At 41.9% G+C, this 12,133-nt stretch overlaps 1 non-coding gene across 1 annotated transcript; it reads left to right on the top strand.

Moving 5' to 3' along the window:
- The first annotated feature begins 10,720 nt into the window (after positions 1-10,720).
- Positions 10,721-10,806, top strand: LOC122937053. Its single transcript, XR_006389475.1, has one exon. It is a non-coding gene; the product is annotated as a small nucleolar RNA SNORD71 (small nucleolar RNA).
- The last annotated feature ends 1,327 nt before the right edge of the window (positions 10,807-12,133 follow it).

The raw sequence follows: 12,133 nt of genomic DNA, 5'->3' as shown, positions 1-12,133 counted from the left end.
CCCTATTTATTAAGAATGAACTGCTTTTCTACATGATATAGATAAATATGATTTTATCATGGATGGGGGGGTATACAATTATTACATACCAGCTTCTGGATCCTGCTCATTTAACACATGCCTTGGATTTGCCCTGAAAAGAAAACATATGGTTACAGTAGTTTATTAAAGGGAACAATTAATAAAATTGCATTTGTCTAAGCCGTAAGTCATACGCTAGACCAGAAAAAGGAGACACAATTTGACATGAAACATAAAATTAATTAAATTAAAACTGAGAAAATGAATTAAATGCCTTTTCCTGCATATAGAACACATTCAGTACCATAAGTAGTGGTGGCACATGACTTAACCTAGTGGCTTACAGATACACAGGGGTAATAGATGACTTAAAGATGCTGTCCAGCCTTGAAGAAGACAATCCCTGGGGTCCTTCCCTGTCCACCTGAACATAAAAAAACTCACCTGTCAATGGTTAGTATTAGAGATGAATGAATCGAAGCTGACAAAGTGGAATTCAATCCCAATTTCTGGGAAAAAATTATTTGCACCGAATGTGAATTTCCTCATGCTTCGTGGCAACGAATCACATTTTTTCCTAAAATGGCTGCTACAGGTGTGAGGACTAGTGATGGACGAATATCTGCCGGGAGTTTGCGGCGAGTCCCATTCATTTTAATGGCAGGCGAACCTGAAAAACCTTCAGGTCATATTTGCAGCCAAGAAATTACTACTAGAAGTGCACAACTAGTCCCACAACATGGACACTGACATACCAGATGTATTATTCGAATTTGCGATCTACATTTCTTATTTTTTTCAATGCGAAATGTCGGAAATATAATTTTCACGTACGCGCATGCGCAAATGCACTATACAGTACCCAAATATATAGAAAGTATATTGGTATATAACACCCTGCTTCAATCAGTTTTTTGGGGGGGGCGACTAGTATATCACACCAGTAGAAATTATTTGTTCCAATAGCGCTTGTCCCTCTATATACCTGCAGTATCGCAGCAGAACTGCACACAACTGCCGCACAATACATATGCACTATAATATACTTTCTAACATAGAAAGTATATTATAACATTGTACAAGGAAGGCAATCCATTAGAATATACATAAAGATAAAATGTAACCTTTAATCATTTTACTATGAGGGTCCATTCACACGTCCGTAAGTGTTTTGCGAATCCGCAAAACACGGACACCGGCAATATGCAGTCCACAATTTGTGGACCGCACATCGGCGGACAGCACATTCCGGCCCCATTGAACATGAATGGGTTGTACCCGTTCCCAAAATTGAGGAACGGATGCGGACCCATTTTGCGGACGTGTGAATGGAAAAGATATCCCTCAAAATGAAAATAAATTAAATTATTAAAGTTAAAGGGGTTCTGCACTTTGTTTTAACCGATGATCTATCTCTAGCTGAAGCGCCGCTGCCTTCTCAAACAGCTGATCAGCGGGGGTCCAGAGGATAAATCATCAGTTAAAACAAAGGCAGAACCCCTTTAAGCGAAAACCATAGATGTACTAGGCAATAACAAGTGCTCGGCGGCACTAAATCAGGTGCTCGGCGACACCAAATCAGAAACCATATGTCCTACCACAATACGGGGGCTCCAATGGACATCCATGAATCCCGGAGGGAAAGCAAAAACCATCTATCCCTGGGCTAGATGATGATGTGATATTGAAGGACAGGGTGGGCAAAGAAATGTCCCTGATATTGCCCTACAGGGGGGTGAAATTCTGGCCCTGATAGCCTAACCACAGACCACCCACCCTGATAAGAGCAACCCCGCCCGGAACCTTACCCTACAAAAAATGGCCCTAGTAAGCCCCTAGGCCCCTGACTTCCAGGTGATCACTATATAGATCTATGTGTTTTTTACTCATTATAAAAGTATAAGTATAAGTATATTGCACCCCCTTGTGTAAGCAATTGGCAGTTATTAAGATTTAGTATCACTACAGAGGTGAATAGGACCAGGGGTCTTCATCAAAAGATTTGTGGGTTCAATAGTTATTAGATATCGTTTAATCTTTGTGTAACTGCTTTTAGTTAGCAGGTTAGATAATGATAAGATATAGTTTACTCTTTGTGTAACTGCTCTAGTGGGTTCGATAGTAATCAGATTATCGTTTAATCTTTGTGTAACTGCTTTAAACTAGCAGGTTTGATAGTGATTAGATATCATTTAATTTTTTTTGTAACTGTTGTAGCGGGTTCGATAGTAATCAGTTTATCTTTCGTTCTTTGTGTAACTGCTCTAAGCTAGCGGGTTCGATAGTAATCAGATATCGTTCGATCTGTGTGTAACCATAAAAGCGGGGCAAATTTAATGTTACAGGATATAATGAGGAGATGTTAACAGCGGCTCAGCTAATGCAAGAAAGAGAGAAAAAGTTTCAGTTAGAAAGTTGAAAACATTTTTGTGATACTGTGTAGCAGAGATATCTGGTATTATACGGAAATACATAGTATTGTGTAAGAGTTCACCCTAGAGGCTGCATATCAATACTGCATAAGAAGGAAAATGCAGTAGATAATATGAAAGTGATTGATAGAAGTTAAGGTAAGTTGGAGAAATGGAATGAGCAGCATTTCTACTACAAGATGGAGGAATTTGAATCCTATAGAAAATAAAGAAGAAACCATGTGGCATCCCATCCCCCTTTCTCAAAATAATTTCTACTGGTGTGATATACCAGTTGGGTAGTGCAGCATTTGTTTGTGGTTTTGCTGCGTTACCTCAGCTACATAGAGTGACAAACGCTATTGGAACAAATTATTTCTACTGGTGTGATATACCAGTTGACCCCCCAAAAAACTGATTAAAGCAGGGATGTTACATACCAACTATATACTTTCTATATAGTACATTTGGGTAGTGCAGCATTTGTTTGCGGTTTTGCTGCATTTCCTCAGCTACAGAGTGGCAAACGCTATTGGAACAAATAATTTCTACTGGTGTGATATACCAGTTGCCCCCCGCAAAAAACAGTTTGAAGCAAGGGTGTTATATACCAATTTTATACTTTCTATATAGTGCATTTGGGTAGTGCAGCATTTGTTTGCAGTTTTGCTGCGTTTTCTTAGCTACACAGAGTGACAAACGCTATTGGAACAAATAATTTCTACTGGTGTGATATACCAGTTGCCCCCAAATAAAACTGATTAAAGCAGGGGTGTTATATAACAATTATATACTTTCTATATAGTGCATTTTGGTAGTCCAGCATTTGTTTGCGGTTTTGCTGCATTTCCTGAGCTACACAGAGTGACAAACGCTATTGGAACAAATCATTTCTACTGGTGTGATATACCAGTTGTCCCCGCAAAAAACTGTTTGAAGCAAGGGTGTGATATACCGTCTTTCACAAATACTGCTCTTCTATAGGGACTTTTGTCACAGGGTAATTTTGAAAATTACAGGTAGAGGAAGAGGCAGGACATTCCGCAGGGGTTGTAGGGGTCGGGCAGGTGCACCAGGCCGGAGCCTAAGTGGAAAGTTGCTGAAGGCGCTGCGATTACATCAAAGGGCGTACCAGACTTGGTTGATTGGATCACTCAGCCTTCCGCTTCTGCACCCTCCTCATCCTCTCTATCTGCACTCTCACTACAACCACCATAGCCCCTCCACTCGAGTCAGAGGAATTATTTTCCCATCCATTCCCAGACTTACCGATGCACAGCCATTCTTGGTATTAGATGATGAAGAACAGGTAGCAACGGCCACCACCCAGCGGTCTGACAACAGTACCCAGATCAGCCCAAGGAGGGTAGTCCCCGATGTTGCTGCCTACTCCGAGATCTCTAATGTCAGTGGTGGTAAAGGGGGCGATGATGACATGTCTATGGACTTCACGTGTGTGCCAACAAGAGAGGAAGGGGAGGGGTGTTCAGAGGGAGAGACGGAGCAGCAGATAGGGAAGAGAAGAAGGAGAAGCAGGCATAACTTACAGTGCACAGTAGGCAAAAAGCAGACTGCTAATGCATCTGGAACAAGCCATCCACCATGCACGGTCACAGCTGGCGCTCCTAGTATGGCTCCTCATTGTGGGCTTTCTTTAACGTGTCCGCTGATGACAATAGTGTTGCCAACTGCAGCCTGTGCTGTCAACTCATAAGTCGCGGTAAGCCCAACAGTCACCTAGGAACGACCGCCTTAAGAAGCACCTGGCCTCCCATCACCGAGCCCAGTGGGATTAACATCGTCAGAACCCACAAAGACACACTCCTGGTGCTCCACGTCCTGCCTCTTCTCCTTTTTTTTTTCTCCTCCTATTTGTCCTCCACCTTCCACCGTGCCGTCGTCGCGTTCATCTGGCAAAAGGCTTCCGTGGCCCAAATATTCAAGCAAAAAAAGATGATGACGCCGAATAACCCTCTTGCCCAGCGGCTGACGGCTGGCTTGTCTGATCTGCTAGCCTGCCAACTAAACTGGTGGACTCGGAGGCCTTTAGAAAATTTGTGGCTATTGGCACACCGCTATGGAAATATTGAAATATTTCTCCTAGAAGGGCATCAATGAGCTATATGGCCACGTTCAGTGGCAAGTGAATTATCTCTGACACACAGTGTCAGTGACAAAATACATCTGACCACAGACACATGGTCTAGCAAAAACGGGCAGGGAAGGGACATAACTTTTACTGCCCACTGGGTGAACCTTCTGACAGCCGTCAGGCATGCAACCCGTGACACCCGTGTGGATTTGGTGTTACCACCATGGTTTGCATGCAGCCCTGCCTCTTCTTCTCCTCCTCCTACTCCATCCTCCGTCTCCTCCTCAGCTGACTCATTCTTTTCCACTGCTAACGCCTCTTCCTCTGCACCCCCCAAGCTCCCTAGAACCTATTTCACGTGCCAGGTAAGACGTTGCCATGCTGTGTTGTGGCTGTTGTGCCTGGAAGCCAAGAACCACACCGGTCCTGCACTCCTTTCAGCTTTGCGGTCACCGAACGATCAGTGGCTAACCCCGCTCAATATGACAGTTGGTAAAGTGGTGTGCGACAAAGGTGCAAATCTGTTGAGCTCGCTGAAACAGGGGAAAATGACACACGTGCCGTGCCTGGCACACGTCCTAAACTTAATCATACAGCGATTCGTTGCCAAATACCCCGGGGTCCAAGACGTCTTGCGGCAGGCCAGGAAAATCTCTGGACATTTTAGAAGATCTTACTGGCTCGCCTTGCTGATGTTCAGGGGCAACACCACCTGCCCGTCAGACGTCTGATTTGTGACTGCCCAATGCGCTGGAAATCCACCTTGTATATGCTTGATAGGCTGCTCCAGCAGAAACGTGTAGTTAATGACTACCTGTACGAACTCTGCGGCAGGACAGGTTCTGGGGAGCTTGTTTTTTTTCACTGCGCCAGTGGCTTTTCATGCGCAATGCAAGCAGTCTTCGCAGCCAGGTTACCATCAGTGAAATCGTACCTTACGCCTTCTTTCTGGAATATGAATTGCGTTGTGTCATTGATCAAGTCGTCGAGGAGCAGGAAGATGAGGAATTTGCAATGCTGGATGAATTTCCAGGGGTGGCTACTCCATCTGAGACAAGTCAACAGGAGTCTGAAGAAGAGTCACAGGAGGATGCTGCAGGGGCGGAGGAGGAGCAAGAAGAGCATGCTTTAAACGTTTCTGGGATCCCTGGTGTTGTCCGTGGCTGGGGGGAGGAGACCGAGGACGACATTATCCTGGACGATCAGCAGGAGCCAGGCCACTCCACCGCTTCCAGTTTAGTGCAAAAAGGGGCCTTCATGCTCCAGTGTTTGAAGAAAGACCCCCATATAAAAGGCATAAATGGCAAGGACCAGTACTGGTCGCACAAAGACACAGTGGTTGGAACCAAAGATCTCAAATTTGGACTCATCAGACTAAAGCACAGTTTTCCACTGGTCTAATGTCCATTCCTTGTGTTCTTTAGCCCAAACAAGTCTCTTCTGCTTGTTTCCTGTCCTTAGCAGTGGTTTCCTAGCAGATATTCTACCATGAAGGCCTGATTCACACAGTTTCCTCTTAACAGTTGTTCTAGAGATGTGTCTGCTGCTAGAACTCTGTGTGGCATTGACCTGGTCTCTAATCTGAGCTGCTGTTAACCTGCAATTTTTGAGGCTGGTGACTCGGATGAACTTATCCTCCGCAGCAGAAGTGACTCTTGGTCTTCCTTTCCTGGGGCGGTCCGCATGTGAGCCAGTTTCTTTGTAGCGCTTGATGGTTTTTGTGACTGCACTTGGGGACATTTTCAAAGTTTTTCTTTGAAAGTGACTGCACTTGGGGACACTTTCTTAAAGTAATGATGGCCACTGGTTTTTCTTTACTTAGCTGCTTTTTTCTTGCCTTATTACAAATTATAACCAAATTCTAACTGATGGTCCCAACCCCATTTATAAGGCAAGAAATCCCACTTATTAAACCTGACAGGGCACACCTGTGAAGTGAAAACCATTTCAGGTGACTACCTCTTGAAGCTCATCAAGAGAATGCCAAGAGTGTGCAAAGCAGTAATCAAAGAAAAAGGTGGCTACTTTGAAGAACCTAGAATATGACATATTTTCAGTTGTTTCACACTTTTTTGTTATGTATATAATTCCACATGTGTTAATTCATAGTTTTGATGCCTTCAGTGTGAATCTACAATTTTCATAGTCATGAAAAACTCTAGAGAAAACTCTTTGAATGAGAAGGTGTGTCCAAACTTTTGGTCTGTACTGTATGTCACACGTACAGTAGCGCAGGTTTTGTAAGTGTATGCGCAAATAAAGTGCCCAAAATGTCACATATATTTTTAGAATGCACACAAGTTAAACAGGAGGTATAGCGCATGTATTGATGCTGTCACCACCACCTTATAAAAAATAACACTGAATGTCACTGATAGTGATGTTGCGAACATAAAATTTTCCGCAAATTTCCTCAAATGTTCGCGAATGTGCTAACCGGGCGAACCGCAATAGACTTCAATAGGAAGGCGAATTTGAAAACCCACAGGGACTCTTTGTGGCCACAATAGTGATGGAAAAGTTGTTTCAAGGGGACTAACACCTGGACTGTGGCATGCCGGAGGGGGATCCATGGCAAAACACCCATGGAAAATTACGGAGTTGACGCAGAGTGTGGTAAGTTGAAATCACAATGCGATTTATAGAACTTGAATTAATCGCATTGCGATTTCAACGTTCTCAAATCCGACAGTACATTCTAGCATGGAGTCGTTCCCATGGTGATGGGGACGCTCCATGAGCACGGAAGTCAGCAGAAGTTCTGTTGAAATTGCAATGCAATTTATAGAACTTGAATTAATCGCATTGCGATTTCAACTTAGAGCTTCTGCCGACTTCCGTGCTCATGAAGCGTCCCCATCACCATTTGTAATCGCAATGCGATTAATGCAGGTTATATTAATCGCATTGCGGATTCAACTTAGAGCTGCTGGGTTCCTAATGGTTGTATTGCTAGAATATAACGAAGATTGAGAATATAGTGCTATATTCGTTATATTCGTAAATTCTAGCAATACAACCATTAGGAACTTAGCTTGCATTCGCAATGCGATTAATATAACCTGCATTATTCGCATTGCTATTACAACTTAGATCTGAGTTCCTAATGGTTGTATTGCTAGAATTGACAACGAATATAGCACTATATTCTCAATCTTCGTTATATTCTATCAATATAACCATTAGGAACCCAGCTCTAAGTTGTAATCGCAATGCGATTAATATAACCTGTATTAATCACATTGCGATTACAACTTTGTGACACTGCAGCTTCAGAATTTTTGATAGGCGGTGGGAGGGTCTGGGAGGGAGGGTATGCTGATTGGCTGGAATGTGTCTGCTGACTGTGAGGTACAGGGTCAAAGTTTGCTCAATGATGACGTATAGGAGGCGGACCGAACATCGCATATGTTCGCCCGCAGCAGCGAACGCGAACAAGCTATGTTCGCCGGGAACTATTCGCCGGCGAATAGTTCGGGACATCTCTAGTCACTGATATTTAGGATGCGCACATGTTAAACAGGTGGTATAGCACAAGTAACATCGCTGTCACCACCACCTAATAAAAAATTACACTGAATGAATGTCACTGATATTTAGGATGCGCACATGTTAAACAGGAGGTATAGCACAAGTAATGTTGCTGTCACCATCGGCTAATAAAAAATGACACTGAATGAATGTCATTGATATTTAGGATGCACAAACTTTATACAGGAGGTATAGCGCAAGTAATGTCGCTGTCACCACCAGCTAATCGAAAAAATTACACTGAATGAATGTCACTGATATTTAGGATGCACAAACATTATACAGAAGGTATAGCGCAAGTAATGTCGCTGTCACCAGCGTCTAATAAAAAATTACACTGAATTAATGTCACTGATATTTAGGATGGGCAAACTTCATACAGGATATTTAGTGCAAGTAATGTCGCTGCCACCAGCAGCAAAAAAATTGGACTGAATGTCACTGATATTTTGGATACGCAAACGTTATGCAGGAGTAGTAGCGCAGGTAATGTAACTGTCCGCAGGGGACACTGTTTACAGAAAAAGTATACTGGATTTCACAGATATTTTTAGACTGTGCACACGTTAGACAGGAGATGTGGCGCAGATAATGTCGCTGTCACCAGCGGCGGAAAAAATTACACTGAATGTCACTGATATTTCGGATGCGCTAATGTTATACTGGAGATGTAGCGCAGGTATTGTCACTGCCACCAGCAGCATACAAATTAGACTGAATGTCACTGATATTTTGAATACGCAAACGTTATGCTGGAGATGTAGCGCAGGTAATGTTACTGTCCACAGCAGACACTGTCTACGGAAAAAGTACACTGGATGTCACAGATATTTTTAGGCTGCGCACACGTTAGACAGAAGATGTAGCGCAGATAATGTCGCTGTCTGCAGCGGCCAAACAATTGCAAGCTATTTAGCGCAGGTTACGGTAAAAATATATATTGCTGCCAGATACAAATATAGTTCTTAAAAGGTCTTTTGGGTCTTTAACAAGTTTTAGTAATTTAATGCAGGTTGCACTAAAAATATATATTGCTGTCACATACAATATTCCTTAAAAGAACTTTTGGGTCTCTAACAAGTTTTAGCAATTTAGCGCAGGATGCGCTAAAAATTTATATTGCTGCCACACACAACAATAGTCCTTAAAAGTACTTTTGAGTCTATAACAAGTATAAAAACTAAAAAATATTCCTATTTCACTCCCTACACTATCTCTCCCTTCTGCTCTCCAGCTCTCCCTGACTAAGACTGAGCCAAACATGTATCATCGGGTGCTATACAGGCCGGCCAGCCAATCACTGTAATGCCAGTAGCCAACATGGCTACAGCATTACAGTGAATGGCAGTACCTAACTGAATGTTTATTGGCTGCGTAGCAGTTAACAAACGTGCGGGGAAGAGACTTGAACATCGTGCTCGAGCACACGCGGTATTCAGCCGAACACCACGATGTGCCGAGCATCGCGATGCTCGAGTAAAATTAGTGTTCGCCGAGCATGCTCGAACAACACTAGTTCTGATGGATCAGAGGAAGGGCAAAATTATCAGTGACGTTGACACAAACTTACTGCTGACACCCTCGCCACTCTGTCGGGGGGGCTCTACTTTTTAAAACTTTTAATAGAACTGGTTCTATAGACATCTACGTGAAATCAGCTGACGACGGTGTAAAAGGAGTGTGCTGTAAGGCTGAGTTCATACTTCATTTATTTGGTCAGTTTTGCCCCTTGACTGCCCAAATAAGTGAAGTGTGCAGTGATTCTAAGAGCGACGCCTGTCATCTGCATGTCATACAGACTCACTGTATTATTTCACTACCAAAGCAGACTCCCTATGTGTGTTACTGCAAGGCATAGTGTTCTACGCCATTATAAAGGCTCTCTGCAGCCAGGAAATAGCAGGTTTTTTAACCAAATTCGCCACAAACAAGTTTGGATCAAACCAATTTTTTTCCCAAAAATTCGACAAGCCGGCGAATTGAAGTTTTGAAAAATTTGCTCATCTCTAATTATGACTAGTTATAATATTAGATAATGATAGAAAGATGAGATCACGCTTTTTAAGCAATTCTTTATTCCAGTGTTTCCTTTTGGTTTCATCATTTACAAGTTACAATTAGGGCTGAGTTGCACTTACAGATTATCTGACAGATTTTCTGACCAATTCCACACACAAATCATTTGTTATATACACCAACTATCGGTCTGATTAGACAGATATTGGTCAGATAATCTGTTGGTGTAATATAGCTCTTACTGTGATCTTAATTCAAATAACATGTAATATAATTCAAATAACATCTGAGAACAGAAGGATCTGATAAGTCATAAATGCCAGGGCTGGACATTAATTATAAAACAGCCCTGGCACACAAACTCCACCAGCCCATGTATGATACTGCATAAAAATGGTCCGAAAGCACGTGGTTGGGAATTTAGCTTTATGTGGTCATGCCCCTATATGAACCATCAATACAAGAAAGGAAATAAAAGAGGAACACAGAAATGCCTAATCACATATTCAAGGACATACGCTACTGTCCTTTATAGCACCAGATACCATGATAAAGCTCAAAATACCTCCTGTGCAGCATATAATGTCTTCAAGCAGTGTCAAATAGTGATGGACGAACATCAGCAGCCTCCGATGCGGTCCTCCTGCTGTGTGTGATGGTGGCGGCTCCATTCCTAAGCCGCCGCCATCAGCAGAGAGTGTCAGCTCTATGCTGACACTCTGCTGTAACCCCATAGATGCCACGGCAGCGGCATCCATGGGGTTAATAGAGGGAAGGGGCTCCCTCTCTCCACCATCGGGGTTGCCATGCTGCGATGGCAGTGCCCGATGGTTGCTATGGCAACCGGATGCTTTGCAAAAGCGTCCAGTGTTGCCACCTACAGGGCATCTGATAGTATTATACTTTGCAATGCAAGAGCATAGCAAAGTATAGTACAGCCATCAGCCCCACTGGATCTTCAAGATCCAAAAGGGACTTGATAAAAAAAAATTATAAAATTAAAATAAATAAATAAAAATGTAAAATTAGAAAAATAAATTGCCTTTTCCTATAAAAAATGAAAAAAACACCTACATATATTAGGTATCACCGTGTCTGTAAAGACCGTCTCTATAAATATATCACATGATCAAAAAGGTGTATATTAAACAAAATGGTACAAATAAAACCGTCTCCTCATCCTGCAAAAAATGAGACCCTACATAAGAAAATCGCTAAAAAAGTATAAAAACTATAGTTCTTAGAACATTGAGACTAAAACATAATTTTTTTTATTTCAAATATGCTATTATTGTGTTAAAGTGAAAAAAATAAAAAAAGTGCACATATTAGGTATCGCCGCATCCGTAATAACCTGCTAGATAAAAATATCACATGACCTAACCCCTCAGATGAACACCGTAAAAAAAACTGTGCCAAAAAAGCCATTTTTGTCACCTTACATCACAAAAAGTGCTTATGACCCCCAAAAAGGCTTATGACCCCCAAAATAGTACCAATCAAACCGTCATCTCATCGGCCAAAAAATAAAAAAAGCTATGGCTCTCAGACTATGGAGACACTAAAACATAATTTTTTTGGTTTCAGAAATGCTATAATTGTGTAAAACTTAAATAAATAAGAAAATGTACACATATTAGTTATTGCTACGTCCATAACGATCTGCTCTATAAAACTGTCACATGACCTAAGCCCTCAGATAAATGCTGTAAAATAAATCAAAACTGTTCTAAAACAGACAATTTTTTGGTCACCTTGCCCCATAAAGTGTAATAATGAATGATCAAAAAATCCTATGTACCCAAAAATGGTACCAATAAAAACCTCAACTTTTTCTGCAAAAAATGAGCCCCAGCACAAGACGATCGGCAGAAAAATAAAAAACATATGGCGTTCATAAAAGGGACACACAAAAACATAATTTCTTTTTCAAAAATGCTTTATTATGTAAAACTGAAACAAACAAAGAAAGTAGACATATTTGATATCATTGCGTCCGTAACAACCTGCTCTATAAAAATAGCACATGATCTACCCTGTCAGATGAATCTTGTAAAAAAAA

Source organism: Bufo gargarizans, chromosome 4 (genome assembly GCF_014858855.1).
Source record: "Bufo gargarizans isolate SCDJY-AF-19 chromosome 4, ASM1485885v1, whole genome shotgun sequence".
In the NCBI taxonomy this organism is placed as follows: domain Eukaryota; kingdom Metazoa; phylum Chordata; class Amphibia; order Anura; family Bufonidae; genus Bufo; species Bufo gargarizans.
The sequence above is the reverse complement of the archived record's forward strand: the minus strand, read 5'-3'. Positions and strand labels throughout refer to the sequence as shown.